This window comes from Hibiscus syriacus, unplaced genomic scaffold, assembly GCF_006381635.1.
Source record: "Hibiscus syriacus cultivar Baekdansim isolate YM2019G1 unplaced genomic scaffold, ASM638163v2 tig00110904_pilon, whole genome shotgun sequence".
NCBI lineage: Eukaryota > Viridiplantae > Streptophyta > Magnoliopsida > Malvales > Malvaceae > Hibiscus > Hibiscus syriacus.
In genome coordinates, this window is record NW_024062907.1 from 98,779 (window position 1) to 115,780 (window position 17,002).

Genomic DNA, 17,002 nt, shown 5'->3' on the forward strand with positions numbered 1-17,002 from the left:
GTCTTTAAATTTATGTTTGCATCTTAATTTGGCCCATTATTATTTGTTATTTATATTTTTGTAACTGACCCATAACTTTTTAAATAGGTATAATTTAGTCATTTTTATATTAATTTAAACCTCACATTTTAAATTTATTTCAATTTGGTCTCTTACCTATGTGTGTTGTTTAATTTATTTAAAATTTTATTTGTAATTTTACATTTCTTCAATTTAGTCCTTAAATTTATATTTTTTACAAAATTGATCCGAGCTTTTTTTTTTGTAATTTACTAGAAATCATATGCAATTACAACTTGCAATTCAACAATCACAAAAGATGACAAAATAATTAATCCAAAAATAAAAATGACCTGACATGAACTCAATCCGTATCTGGTAAACATTCGACCTGAATTTTATCTGTCAATGATGTGACCCAATCTGAACGTGATCCGACTGAAGTCCACCTGAACCTGAATTAACCTGGTTTTATCTGCTTCAGACTTGAACTGTTTTGACCTGAACTGACATCGATCCGATTGAAAATGATCGACCTGAACCCGATCTGGATATGGTGTCAAATCAACCTGAAAATGATCCGAACTGATTTGACATGTACCCGACCTGATCTGAGTCAAACCATCAAATTGACCTGACTTGACATGTATCCGATTTTACCCGACTTACCAGTATCTAACTTAAACCTGGCCGATTACTTGATTTTACAGCCCTAGAGCTAAGCCTGCCCAAACAAAATTGTTCCAAATATGGTTTACTCCCTCCATACTCGAAATTAAATTCCTGCAGGATTTAACCGAATAAATTCCTTCCACCATTCCCAGTCCACAGCAAACCATCGCTAGCATCTTCTTGAAGGGTGCTATTATTTAATAATGACCTGATATTTGGGTAGAGAATTATACTCAGAGTTGTTTACCCGGATGCTTGTCTTTAACACAATAATTAAAATGATGCAGGTCCTTCAGTTGTTGAAGAGTGGACTTAGTAAAAATCCATCTCACTGCTAGTTCTTATAGAACCTATCCTTCGGGGCTTCTTCAACTTAATGCAATGCGTGTAGCTGATATCTTCTCTGATGATTCAAACTTTGGATCTTATATCACTGTGAATTTTGTAAGTTTTTATAGGTTCAGAACTTAGAATTGTTAATTTGATTTTCTGAAGAATTGCTACATCAGTACTTCACTACATCTGTGACCACTGGTAGAATGTTATTTTCAAATATATCATAGTTATAACTTCTCTTTTACTATTTTTCCAAAATTTACATAACTCCCTGCAGACAGAAACCTTATAAACTTTTGTGGAAAAATATTCAGAACTTGTGCTGGATTTTCATGTAAATTAGATATATTTTGTGTTTTGTTATTCTTTTTTTGCATCCTTTATGGTAAGATTTATGGCTGCTTCTTTTATGCTCCTTCAGACTGAATTTTTTAGTGCAATATTTTCACTCTTTCAAGGAGATTTTCTATCCATGTGGTGTTCTGCTGATCTCCCTGTAAGAGAAGAAGATGGTACCTTGTATTTTGAAGTATTTGCTGCTGCTGGATGGGCTTTAGATTCGGTTTCATCGCCTGATCTATCAAACTCAACAAATCTGGAATTCACTTTTATCCCCAACAACATGTCTCAGGCTTCCTATGTACATCAAAGAACATCTTTATTTGTCAAAATAATTGCAAATCTTCATTGTTTTCTTCCCAATATCTGCGAAGGTACATGTCCACCTCAACGATGGCAGGTTCTCTACGAGATCTGTGTGCTATTCTTTTTTCTTTTCTTTTTTTTAATGAAATAGAGGGTTAAACACCTTGATTGTGCTATTCTTTTATGTTAATTGAATTATTTGTTTCAACCCTCAGAGCAGGAGAGGAATCTCTTCCTTCAAGTTTCTTGGGTGCTTGCAAATGGATCCATCTAAGCTATTACCGAGTTATGTCTTCATCTCTGGTCCACAAAAAGCTGTTGCTGTTTGTAGGAACCTGCGTAAGTATCTTGTTGAAATTGGTTTTCTTTTTCCTCCATGTAGGACCGTTGCAAAATCTTCTCATGTTTCTAATGAGTAACCTGTTTATGTAGGTTCCGTGTTAAGTCACGCTGAATCTTTGATTCCAACTCTTCTGAATGAGGATGATCTGCAGCTCTTGAGGTGATCTGGTTCATTTCATTTTTTATTTATTTATGAAATTCCAGCAAAGTTCAAGTATTATCAGAACTTGGTAACAGTTTTTGCTATCTTATCCCTTCCTGTTTAAACGAGCACTGCTTTCTTGAAACCCTACCACCACAATGTTTGAATAATCACACACAACAGATGGGTCTTTGTACCAACTAAACATTAATATGATGCTCTTTTTCATATGATACCATGAAAGATATAATTTATTTATAAAACATCCTTGAAAAAGTTGTTTCTACAATTTTAATCGACTATTTGCTTTGTTTTCCATATTCAAATTGATCTACATGTCAAGGTCATCACTGCCCTCCTCTCTTTTTAACTTGTTGATTTCTCTTCTTAAACACTTTTTTAATTTTTTTAGGGTATTCTTTGATCAATTACAAACATTCTGAATTTGAAGAAAACAGAGTTCTGGTAAACCTTCTATATCTGATAAATGATTAATATAATGTTCTTATCTTCAACCCCTCTTGTGGTGGTTGGTGTTTATCTTCTTATTCTGTTATACCTTTTTTTTTTTTCATTTTCCATTATCTTTAATATCCAACACTCAGCATCGTTTTATAACTAATAGGAGGATCGAAGTGTAGGGGGTTGCTCGTCTCCTTTACAAAGAATAGAACCTCCAAATCTTAATAATCAAAATGGTAACCTGAAAGAAGAAATGTCTGGGAATTCTACTTTCCAAGAAGAGCATTTTTATGTCAGAAACAATCATATGGATCAAATTGATGGTTTAACAAGGCAATACACGATGGATGTTAAGGATAAATCTGTTACACCTAGTGTTTTGAGAGAGACCGACAAGAGACATGCCGAATGCTGAAACAAGTGGGTCAGATGCAAGTTTCACAGAGAAAGTACAAATGCAGATGTTCAAGAAGATGAAAAAGTTGAAACTGTTCAAACTGAAGAAAAGCATCGAAGGAAAAGGAAGCGAACCATAATGACGACGAACAGGTGGCAATAATGAAAGAGTCCTTCTGGATAGAGGTGGCAAACGAGTAATTTCAGGTCGGGTAATTTTGGGTCTATATTAAACCCGGTTTAATTTTGTTCGGATTTGGTTCGGATCTAGTTCGAGTGTATGGTAAATCGGATCGGTCGGATGATTTTGGGTTCGGATTAATATCGAATCGGTTGATTTTGGGTTCGGATTAATATCGAATCGGTTGATTTTTGGGTCGGGTTAATAACGGATCGGTTAGATTTCGATTCGGGTTAATATCATATCGGTTGATTTTCGGTTTACGTCAACCTTTAAATCTGGTCAATTCGGGTTGAATTAGTTACGAGTCTAATAAAAAATCAAATATATTACGGATTGAATTAAATCGGTTGATTTTAATTCTCAATCGCTCAATATTTTGAATTAAACTATTATTTAGAGATGATAAATCAATAATTTGATACATTACAATTGTATAATACATATTAGAATTTATTATCAAAATTTTATAGGTTATAATTTATTATCAAATTTTTATATTAATATCTTATGAAAAATTTATAATGAGAACTATTCGATAAAGAAATAAATTTTTTTATTAAATATTTTATTATCAAGTATAAATTTAATATTTTTATTAATTTTTAAAAAATAATAAATAATTTTATTTGTTAAGTTTTAGTTGTAACATAAGTAAGTTTTATATTATTTTGATTATGAATATAATATTATCTCTTTTGTTTTAGTCGTTTTTTTTATTTGTATTATAAATCTAATATTTTTATTACAAGTAAGATAAGTAAACTTTATTTATTATCGTTTTCAATATTACAATTAAATTCTTACTTTTATATTCTTCTTAAACTTTCTATTTTTTATTATAAATCTAATATTTTTAATAAATTATCAATTTTATTTAAATTAATTTATTATTTAAAATAACTTTTTTTCGTTTAAATTAAAGTAAACTTCCTTATATATATTCAAAATAAAAAAAGACCTCAATATTTAGGTTAAAGTATAATTTTATTTATATAGAATTTCTTTTATATATTATTTTCAAATATTATATATATAAGTAAAATTCAAGAATTTCCTCTGTCATAGCTCAGTCCTATTAGTTTCAATCGTCGTTCAACTCTTGCCAGCTCCAACTATCATACACAGCCGTATCCGTTTCTGCTTCAACTCTCACATGCAGGCGCCTCTTCACCCAGTGCTCAACTCCTCCTACCTTGTTGCGCAAGCATCTTACCTTGATATTACTTGTTGCTGTAACCAATAACTTTCAATTTCCAAATACATCATATTTCACTTTTTTTTCAAGATTCACTTTAATTTAATTTCTTTAGTGAGTTATTTTAATATTCTATCAATTTATTATTTCCATTATTATTTACAATTATCACTATTAATTCATTACTAAATTCTATTACGATCGTTATTATTATTCTAAAAATTAATATTATTTTCTACGATAATTATTATTAAAAAATTATGTGCAAGAGTTTAGTAATCAAAGTGTTAACGTCAATATCTTTTATCTTATTGTATATTTTGTTCACACTAATTCGAATATTTTATTCGTCAGTCAAGAAAAGTTCTTATTTGAAAAAAGACATTCTACTCGACTGTAGGTATATTTCTATATCGCAGAACATTATTTATTTAAAAATTTTCTATTCAAATATTTTTGGTTCTATATTATTAATAGAATTATGTGTATTTATTACATGTTTATTAATATATTTGTGTGATTTATTATGTGTCTTTGACGTGCATGTAAGGTTCAACTTAATGCTAATAATATTTTTCTTTGCTTTTGCATTCATAAAATCTAATGTTAATGCATGTGAGGTTCCAAGTGATACCAATAATGTTTTATCAGAATCACAATCATTTACTAAGAGACGGAGTCAGGTTTGAAAACATTTTCTCGTTATTAATTCCACAGAGACTAAAGATGAAAAAAATAGGGCACTTTTTAAATATTGTAAGACTGCTTCATTTATTTGTAACTCACATTATGGAACATCCAATATGCAAAAACACATTGAAAAATATAAATAATATAATAGTTTGAGAACAGAGGGACTAGAAGGTAATGTTTATGACCAAAAAATCTATAGAGAGTTAGTAGCTAAAGCAATTATAAATCATGGATATGTTTTTTCTTGGGTTGAACATGAAGATAATAGAAAAATTCATGCATATTTGAATAATCAAATTAGAAGCATATGTAGAAATATTGCAAAAGCAGATTGCTTGAAGTAGCATAAAAATTTGAAAGATAACTTAAAGTAAACTCTTCGTAATATCTTCGATCATATTTCTTTGACGTGTGATATCTGGGCTTCTTGTCAAACTGAGAGATATTTATGTTTAACCAATCATTATGTGGATGCTAATTGGAAGTTAAATAGTAAAATTTTAAACTTTTGACGTATCGACTCACCGTATACTGGAAGTACTATGTATAGTGTTTTGCTAGATTTACTTCAGGATTGGGTATTGACTATAATATTTTTTTCATTACACCTGATAATGCTTCTAGTAATAATAAAATGCAAGATCACTTGAAGGAAATTTTTAATGCTCGAGGAGCTTTATTATGTGGAGGGCTTACTTTCATGTTCGATGTGTTGCACATGTGTTGAATCTCATTGTTAAGGATAATCTTAAGGTCATTGAACATATTGTTGTCAAGATAAGAGAATGTGTGAAGTATATCAAATGGTCAGAAACAAGAAAAAATGTTTTTCAACGTAGTGTGAAATTAGCCAAGATAGAAGAAACTAAAGTATTGTGGCTCAATACTACTACAAGATGGAACTCTACATACATGATGCTTGATAGGGCTATTTTATATCGTGAAGCTTTTAAGCAAATGGTTGTTGTTGATTCTTCTTTTCGTCACTGTCCAAACACCGAGAATGGGAAATGCTTGAAAAATTGAGATATTTTAGAACCATTCTTTGATATAACTGTGTTATTTTTAGGAAATGATTATCCTGCTGCAAATTTATACTTTGATTATCCTGCTTCTGACAAGAAGTAATGATGTCGTTTTGAAAAAAATGGCAATAGAAATGAAGAAAAAGTTTGATAAGTATTGGTTCAACTCGAGTGAGCATGACTATGACACGTTGTTTACCTTTGCGGTGATTCTTGATCATAGTTGCAAGTTGTCTTTTCTCAATTATTGTTATGAAAAGTTATTTGAGGATGAAACATATGCCATTTTAAATTCGTGATGTAAGAATTAAGTTAGAGATGATTTTTAAAGAATATGTTTCAGAAATACACATCTCACATAAACCGTCCTTAGAATTAAGCTCGAACTCAGATACTTTGAGCATGTCATCTGCACATTACAAGCGTAAATTTGACCTTTTTGTAGTAAGTTTCTAATATTTTTAACTTTTTTTTATTTTTTATTTTTCATTTAATGTATTTCAGTTTTATTATCTTTTTTTATAATTTATATAATACAAGTTATATTATTATTTTTTATATTTTTACAGGATTATGACAAGAAAGAGGCCATGTTTTCTTATTGTGCCAAGACACAATTAGATTTTTAGAAGACCCCAAAATTGATAGGAAACCAGAGCTTGACATCCTTAATTTTTGGAAAGAAAATGAGCATCGATATGAACAACTTTCTCATCTTGCTAGGGCTATTTTGATTCTACCTCTTACAATTGTTGCTTCATAATCAACTTTTAGTATAGGAGGTCAAATTTTGAATAAGTTGAGAAGTTCTTATATCCCTGAAAATGTGGAAGCTTTGATAACGTCTCGTAGTTGGTTATTCGGTTATGAATGTAAGTTTTTCTTTCCTTTTAGATTTCTTTCAATTTCTTACAGTAAAGTTTGTTTACCACACCATCTTTTTTTATTATTATTAATATATTTTATTTTTTTAATTTGGTAAACAAATTATAACTTATTCTTTTAATTTATGTAGCTACGGAGAAAGATGATTTATCGGTTCTAATATGGATTGGATTTAATTCAATAATTGATGCATATAATATTTATGTCTAATGATATTTTAAGATTTAAGAGGGTTGAATTTGATTCTTTCAAACCATTTTATTGATCTTTTAAGTTTTATTAAGAAAGTTTTATTGAGAAACTCAATGTAATTGAGTTTGATGTGCAAGAATAGTAACTACATATCACTTTTGATTCTTTGAATGAAAATTCTTTATTTGAGATTTGTTGTTTGTGTTTCATGTTAATTTGTGTTGATAAAAAAATGAATTTTTTTATTTTAAAGTTAATTAAAATATACAGTATTGAGTATACTATTTAAATGATGATAACTAATGTTAATCATATAAAACAAAATACTAGGTAGTAAATTTATTTTATAATTCCTCATTCAAATAATTTTTTAATTGTTTTTAAAAATTATCGAATCAAATATGAATATAATTTTTAAAACTAAAAAATAATATTAAATTATTAAATTATTATCAAAGGTGATACTGATATTCATTAAACTATTACCAAAGTTGGTGTAACACCCATTTCCAGTATACGTTTCCGTACACAAGTCATAGGTGTCACATGACTTTTAAAAACATTTACCCATTTGTAAAACCCATAAAATTTTGATTCGAAATTTAAAACCAAACATTTTGGTACAACAATAAAACAGTCGTTGAAACATATTACCAAAGCTATTTTAAATAGATTCCAAAGTATTTTTCTTAATTTTGATTACATGCCAGCAATTTTTAAAATAAGCATGATTGTCCTATTGTTACTGATGAGAGTCAACCTTAGATTGATGATAGCTACTGCTACTGATGTACTTCTTACTCGGCTAGTCTCTACTTTTACCTACGCGTGAAATCAACATACGCTAAGTATTTACTTCGTGAGACATAACATTGTACAGAAACGTTAGTATATACATAAATATATCATGGTTATTTGATTTCAAACTAAATCGTATACTCTATAAGGATCAGATAAATCCCTATAATTTTAAACAAATTTCTTCCATACAATCATCGAAATCATTCTTAGTAGTCCCAACATACCTATTTTTTGTATATTTTCCCAATTATTCTTTACTTGCCCTATGTACGTTAAATTAGAAAGTACTGTACATGTATTGCACCAACGTGCAAAATGGTCCTTTATCTTTTATAATTATCATGAGTGACACCTTATATACCATTAATATACCGCTATGTGTTTTCATTTGTGGCATCCTTTCATGTCAATTATGCACTGTTATTCATTTTCATTTATAGCATCCTTTCATGCCAATTATGCATTGTTCTTCATCTAACTTGTATTAGTGGCACCTTTCTGCCAAATTGCACCGTTAGGCATTAGTCTTTTATCCTAAATGCATTTAACCTTTCTTTTAACTTGCATTATTGGCACCTTTATGCCAAATGCACAGTTAGGCATTAGTCTTTTATTTTAGAATATTTTCTACTCTAAAATTATTCATAATATCAATTAACTCTTTCAATTCATTATAAACTCTATAGTTAACACACGTAGTGCCAATACAGTAATTCACAACTTATTATAATTTACATGGATTGCACACCCACTATCAATACGAAAATTCATAAACTTATTATGAATTTCTTAGTTTTTGCACACAAAGTGCATATACGGAAATTCATAAACTTATTATGAATTTCTTACTTTTGCACACACAGTGCCCATATGGAAATTCATAAACTTATTATGAATTTCTTAGTTTTGCACACACAGTGCCCATACGGAAATTCATAAACTTATTATGAATTTCTTAGTTTTTCACACACAATGCCCATACAGAAATTCATAAACTTATTATGAATTTCTTAGTTTTGCACATATATAGTGCAATTCGGTAATCACCATAAATACATTAAGCAACATACATCTATGACTATCACAACATATAAGTACATAATAAATGCACTCACCTGGCTTTCATCGCTATTATATCCAAAACGCAAATTCTGATTACTCAGCCACTTTGCCTTTGTCTTTCATTTTGCTTGACTCGGGAGCTCGATTTCGATCTATTCAAGCATCCATTAAAGACAAGTACAATATCAATTGTTAGTATATTCACCAACATTTATACTTAAACAATACTCAAAAGTACTATTACTATATTTTCTATAACGATCTTAGCTTATCTTCACATATCTAGCTCAATAATATCGATACCCCTACCATGGTATCGATACTACTATACTATGGTACCGATAATCTATTACGGTATCGATACCATTTTTGCATTTTGTTATCAATGGTATCGATATCTTCCTCATAGTATCGATACCTTCCTTTTGGTATCGATATTGCTTAGCTGATTTCTTCCAATTTCAAGCCTATAGTATCGGTATTGTTCTATCAGTACCGATACCTTTACCCATATTTTCCATTTTTCAACCTGATCCTTACCCAAATTTGGTCAAATTTCCTTATGTTTACACCCAACAATACTATTAAACTCTTCTTTACTTATCCCTACTAACTTTCCTTCATTTAGCTTCTTAAAACATCTAAAATCTCCCAAGAACATTCAAATCTAATAATCACACCACTTTTTCTAACTTTTTTTAAACCCATCCAATGCTTCTAATCTCTCTTTTCCTTCTTTGACAAGTCAAATATACTAATAAACATCAGTAAAAACTCATATTCTAACATATCATTCAAAAATTAACCCTCCAATATTTCATCCATTTTCTTAGTTTTGATCCTATAAAATCTTTCACTAAGCTTCTATCATACTCAATGCTTCAAAAACCAACCAAAAACGAAAGAATAAACTAACCAATTAAAATCTTACCTTTGGCTATGGAGGAGAGCTATCCACGGGAAAGAAGAAGAAAAGAGATGACTTTTAGCTAACTTACTTTTTCCCCTTATTTCCTTACTTTAATACCTTAATAGCAATGAATTTTAAATTCATTTTATTCCAAATGACCAAAATGTCCTTTTAATCCTCCATTTCTACAATTTATTCTAAACCACTAATCCAAAACATTTTTTTATCTTTTATCATTTACTCAAATAAATCCTTAAATTTTAAATCTTTTCAATAAAGTCTATGATTTGCTATTTGGGGCATTACAATTCTCCCCCTTAAGAAAATTTATCCCCGAATTTAAAAAATTGCCTGCAACGAAGAGATGTGAAAACTGCTTCCTCATGTCCTCATCTCTTTCCCAAGTAGCTTCTTCTACCTTATGATTCTGCCAGAGCACTTTAACTAACAAAATCCTTTTGTTACAAAATTACTTGATTTCTTTAGCTAAGATCCGCACTGGTTATTCTTTATAAGTTAAATCTGGTCGGATTTCTATCTCTTCAGGCGTGATGACATGGGACGGATCAGATCTAAACCTTCTAAGCATCGATACATGGAAAATATTGTGGATCTTGTCCATTTAGGTAGATAAAAGCTAACTGATAAAATCTCATAAGGTTCAATAATTCTCGGACTCAGTCCAAACCGCAATACTTCCTTCCAAAGTGATACTTTCAGAAAAACTTTATCACCTTCTTGCTATTCAATCAATTTTCTCTTTAGATCATCATAATACTTTTGTCAATCGGAAGCGATCTTAAAAATTAGCTTGGGTAACTTTAATTTTATAATCCATTTCTTTCATTCATGAATCGAGATTGATTGAAACAATTTAGAAGATACTTATGTTAAGCTTATTTGAAAGGACCATCCAACTCAGTTGGTAGAGCACAAGGTTCTTAACCTTGAGGTCGTGGGATCGAGTCCCATGGAGGGCATTTATAATTTAGAGGTCTCCTACGGAAGCTGCTCTCAACCTAGTGTTGGGGGCAACCTAATATCTTACCTCCCCTTACCCCATTACATATGGGAACAAGGGATAACCATTTTTTAATGTTAAGTTTTTTCTCTATAGTACGTCAAACATTTTGCTAAAATTTTTGTGATGGCTCTTTTCAAACTAGGGCACCCAATCGACTCTTTAGATCTTGGTACCTCTTGTTTACACCTGAATGCATAGTCAACGGACTTAATGCCTCAACAATAATATCTTTCTAAATTCTTATTCGTCGGGAATACAAAGTGTCCCACGATAATACGAACATCCGTCGAACCTGACCTCAAAATTCCTTAATCTCTTCATTTTCTACTTATAAAATTCTTATTAAAAAAATTCATCTTTCCTTTGTAATTCTATTATTAGCTTTAATAAAACATCGGTGTCATCTTTAATTCATTCCACAATGCCATTCTCATTTAATGCTAATTGCACATCCATAGCTCGCAAAACGAAAAAAGGTTCTAAGCAAGTACCTCCATAACAACATTGGCCTTTCCTAAAAGATAATCAATGATCACTTCATACACCTTTAAAGTTTCTGTCTATCTTTTCTATCTCAGGTTCACTCTTTTCAATTTCACTAGTATTTTAGGCTTTTGTAATTAGCACCACTATAGCACTGCTCACTATACAGATAATGACTTCAAATCTTTTAAGGTAACTCGACTACTGCCGACTCTAAATCATGCGTAGATAATTCCTCTTGTGAGTCCTTAACTTTATCGAGGCATATGCCACAACCTTACCTTACCTTTGTGCATAAGCACACTTCCTAAACCGTTGATAGATATATCAGAAAAATCACATAATCCTTACCCAACTCAAGTTGTATAAACACTAGTGTCTCTATTACAATCCTCTTTAGCATTTTAAAACTCTCTTGACCCTTTTTCGTTCTATAAAAAGACATATATTTCTTTAAAAACTTGGTTATCAGCAAGGGTAACGTCGAAAAGTTTTTCGCTAACCTTCAATAGTAACCAGCAAGCCCTCAAAGAAATCCAAACTTCCAGATCATTCTTTGGGAGTTTCCAATTACTACAGCATGAGTTTTGTTAGAATCTCTTTTTATACCGTATGCAAAAACAACCTGGCCAAAGAAAGTCATCTCTGCTAACCAGAATTTCACATTGGTATAGTTTGGCATACAAATTCTTCTCTCAAAAAGTCTTATTTAACTGTCAAAATCTATGCATAACAACATAGGTTTATCTTTCTTTTCGCTAATAACTCAAATATTTTCCAAGATGAAATACTCGGACTAATAAAATTTTGATCAATCAACCCTTATAATTGAGTCCATAATTCTCTTGGCTTACATAAGTCATTTGATACGAAATCAGAGAAACATGTTTAATACCTTAATAACCATCAACTTTGAATTCCAACTCTCGATCTGGAGGTAACCCCAAGAATTTATCTAACAAGACATCTCGATATCACCTTGAGCGATGATTTTACTTTCTCTCCAAAAACTATAATTTCCATACCCTTTGCATCTTTCTGAACTAATCGTCTCTGGAGACAAACAACTTATACTCAATATGATTTTAACTCATCAAATGACAATTCCATCAGATCCACCGGAAACATAGCCCCGTGAATCTTTATTAAATGTTTACTACTTGCCTAACTCACACTTGTACCATGACCTACTAGGGTTTACTGCTATCATCTCATTCGAGATTAAATTGAATATAATACTTTTATTTTTAAATTTTTCATTTCCTTCTTGAGGTAATCCGTGTAACTTTTCAGGATCTGTTTAAAATATTCTTGAGCAGTTGAAACATTTTATATCTCAACTATGAAAGTCTAATTATCCACCTCATTTAATAAAAAGACTTGACAACTTTGTAGCAATAACTTCATTGCAATTAATGCTAAAAATTTCACTAGTAAATAAATTTACTTTTTTTCCTATCATTACGAACTTGATAATTTTCAAAGTTCTCGAGAATTAATCTCGACTTTAAATAATAATTCATTGAAGTATAAAATGGGTAGAAAATCCATTTTCACAAATTACCTTCTAAAAGTAACTGTATTAGGTCCATAAAACTTAACATTTATTCTCAAACAAACTCATAATCAGTTGATCCACTAATAACTCATCTTTCTATAAGCATTTAGCGGTCCATGCATTTATCGGTTACTCATTTCCTCAATTATTTAAGCTTACATGAAAAAACCTCGGAATCATCTCAAGATTCAGAAATATCCTCTAGATCCCTATCTGATCCAACTTCTCTTGGGTTGATTTTTATCTCGACCTTCTTTTCAATATCATCTACTTTCTTACATTTGTCCTTAGTCTTCGACATCTATTAGGACATATAATAATAACACTTAAATTAATAAGGAGTGACATCAATCACACTCTAATTGACACCATATCAGTAACTTTGACAATCTTAATGGCATGTAATCTTTTTTCTCAATTAAATTAAACTTGATTTCGGCCGAGAATCGGCTAAACCTGTAGCTCTGATACCAATAAATGTAACACACATTTCTATTATACGTTTCCGTACACAAGTCATAGGTGTCACATGACTTTTAAAAATATTTACCCATTTATAAAACTCATAAAATTTTGTTTTGAAATTTAAAACCAAACATTTAGTACAACAATAAAACAATCATTGAAACATATAACCAAAGTTATCGTTTTAAATACATTCCAAAGCATTTTTCTAAATTTAGATTACATGCAGTAATTTTTAAAATAAACATGATTGTCCTACTGTTACTGATGAGAGTCAACCTTAGATTGATGATAGCTACTGCTACTGATGTACTCCTTACTCGGCTAGCTTCTGCTTTTACCTACGCGTGAAATCAACACACGTTAAGTATTTACATAGTGAGACATAACATTGCAAAGAAACGTTAGTATATACATAAATATATCATGGTTATTTGATTTCGAACTAAATCGTATACTCTATAAGGATCAGATAAATCCCTATCATTTAAACAAAATTTCTTCCATACAATCATCGAAATCATTCTTAGTAGTCCCAGCATACCTATCCTTTTGTATATTTTCCCAATTATTCTTTACTTGCCCTATGTACATTAAATTAGAAAGTATTGTACATGTATTGCACCAAAGTACCAAATGGTCCTTTATCTTTTATAATTATCATGAGTGACACCTTATATACCATTAATTTACCGCTATGTATTTTCATTTGTGGCATCATTTCATGCCAATTATGCACTGTTATTTATTTTCTTTTATGTCATTCTTCATGCCAATTATGCATTGTTCTTCATCTAACATGTATTAGTGACACATTTCTGCGAAATTGCACTGTTAGGCATTAGTATTTTATCCTAAAGGCATTTAACCTTTCTTCTAACTTGCATTATTGGCATCTTTCTACCAAAGGCACGGTCATGCATTAGTCTTTTATTTTAAACTATTCTACTCTAATAATTATTCATAATATCAATTAACTCTTTCAATTCATTATAAACTATATAGTTGGCACACGTAGTGTCAATACGGTAATTCACAACTTATTATAATTTACGTGGATTGTACACCCACAATCAATACGGAAATTCATAAACTTATTATGAATTTTTTAGTTTTTGCACACAAAGTGCCCATACGAAAATTCATAAACTTATTATGAATTTATTAGTTTTGCACACACAGTGTCCATACTGAAATTCATAAACTTATTATGAATTTCTTAGTTTTTCACACACAGTGCCCATACGAAAATTCATAAACTTATTATAAATTTCTTAGTTTTGCACACACAGTGCTCATACAGAAATTCATAAACTTATTATAATTTCTTAGTTTTGCACATATATAGTGTCATTCGGTAATCACCGTACGTACATTAAGCAACATACATCTATGACTATCACAACATATAAGTACATAATAAATGAACATACCTCGCTTGCCTCGATATTATATCCAAAACGTAAATTCTTATTACTCAGCTACTTTGCCTTTGCCTTTTGTTTTGCTTGACTCAGGAGCTTGATTTCGATCTATTCAAGCATCCATTAAAGACACGTGCAATATCAATTGTTAGTATATTCACTAACATTTATACTTGTACAATACTCAGAAGTACTATTATTATATTTTTTATAACGATCTTAGCCTATCTTCACGTTTTTGGCTCAATAGTATCGATACTCCTACCATGGTATCGATACTACTTTACTATGGTACTGATAATATATTACGGTATCGATACCATTTTTGCATTCTGTTATCAATGGTATCGATACATTCCTCATAGTATCAATACCCCCTTTCGGTATTGATACTGCTTGCATCAGTATCGATACTGCTCAGCTGATTTTTTCCAATTTTAAGCCTATAATATCGGTATTGTTCTATCAGTATTGATGCCCTTACCCAGATTTTCTAGTTTTCAGCCCTATTCTTACCCAAATTTGGTCAAATTTCCTTATGTTTATACCCAACAATACTATTAAACTCTTCGTTACTTATCCCGACTAACTTTCCTTCATTTAGCTTCTTAAAACATCTAAAATCTCCTAAGATAATTCAAATCTAAGAATCACACCACTTTTTTAACTTGTTTTTAAACCCATCCAATGCTTCTAATCTCTCTTTTTCTTCTTTGTCAAGTCAAATATACTAATAAACATCAGTAAAACCTCATATTCTAACATATCATTCAAAAACCTATTTCCTTAAATCTCCAATATTTCATCCATTTTCTTTGTGTTGATCCTATAAAATCTTTCATTAAGCTTCTATCATACTCAATGCTTCAAAAACCAACCAAAAATGAAAGAATAAACTAACCAATTGAAATCTTACCTTTGCCTATGGAGGAGAGCTATCCACAGGAAATAAGAAGAAAATAGATGATTGTTAGCTAACTTACTTTTTCCCCTTATTTCCTTATTTTAATACCTTAATAACAATGAATTTTAAATTCATTTTATTCCAAATGACCAAAATGTCCTTTTAATCCTCCATTGCTACAATTTAGTCTAAACCACTAATCCAAAACATTTCTTATCTTTTATCATTTACTCAAATAAATCCTCATATTTTAATTATTTTCAATAAAGTCTCTTATTCGCTATTTGGGGCATTACAGTTGGTGACTAACTGGGAGTATAATTAAAAAAGTGATTAAAAAATATATTATTTTACTATCCATCACATTATTAATATATATATATATATATATATATATAATAACTATAAATCACTCGTCCATTTTTACTCATTTATCAAGTAAAAAATAGGGTAATGTTCGGTTCAAATCAAATTAGGTAAATTAAAGATAGTTTGCTTTCGGATTGGTTTCTTTCGGTTCGGATTAATTTTTGTTTAGGTTGCTTTCGGGTCGGGTTAAATTTGGTTCAGGTTGATTTCGGATCGGGTTAAAATTCGGTTCGGGTTTCTTTCGGCTCAGGTTGCTTTCAGTTCGGGCTAGTTTTGGTTCGGGTTAATTTTGGTTCGGATTAATTTCGGTTTCGCTAAATTTTGGATCGGGTATGGTTTAGGTCGGGTATCGGATCAAATATGATTATCATATTTGGGTATCGGGTTGGTAAATCGGTTCGAATAATCGGGTTCGGGTCAAGTTTGCCAAATCTACTTCTGGATGAACCTGAAATGCAACGAAATACTGCTTTGATACAATCTTGGGCCGATAAATTAAGCCATCGTGTATGTAAAATAGATCTAGTAATGTTACGAAATACTGCTTTGATGCAACGAAATACTGCTTTGTTCAATGTAAGCCTGGTCAATTTGTAGTGCTTGTAGATGGAAGAGGTCAGGAGAATGGTAAGGGAAAAGTACATCAGGTGCAAGGTAATGAGAGTTATGTGGGATTCAAACAAAATATTCACGTTACGACCTCAATAAATTACAGTCTGTTGATATTTTTCGTTCTCTTGCTGCCACTGGCAATGAACTGTAACTTATAAACCGGCATAGCTTCGATCTCACGAGCTCGAAAAAGGTAAAGACATTTTGTGTTTAGGAAACAT

The 17,002-nt window shown here is 30.7% G+C and overlaps 1 pseudogene; it reads left to right on the plus strand.

The window, feature by feature from the left end:
* The first annotated feature begins 953 nt into the window (after positions 1–953).
* On the plus strand, positions 954–16,775 carry LOC120146236 (annotated as a pseudogene).
* Positions 16,776–17,002: the final 227 nt, after the last annotated feature.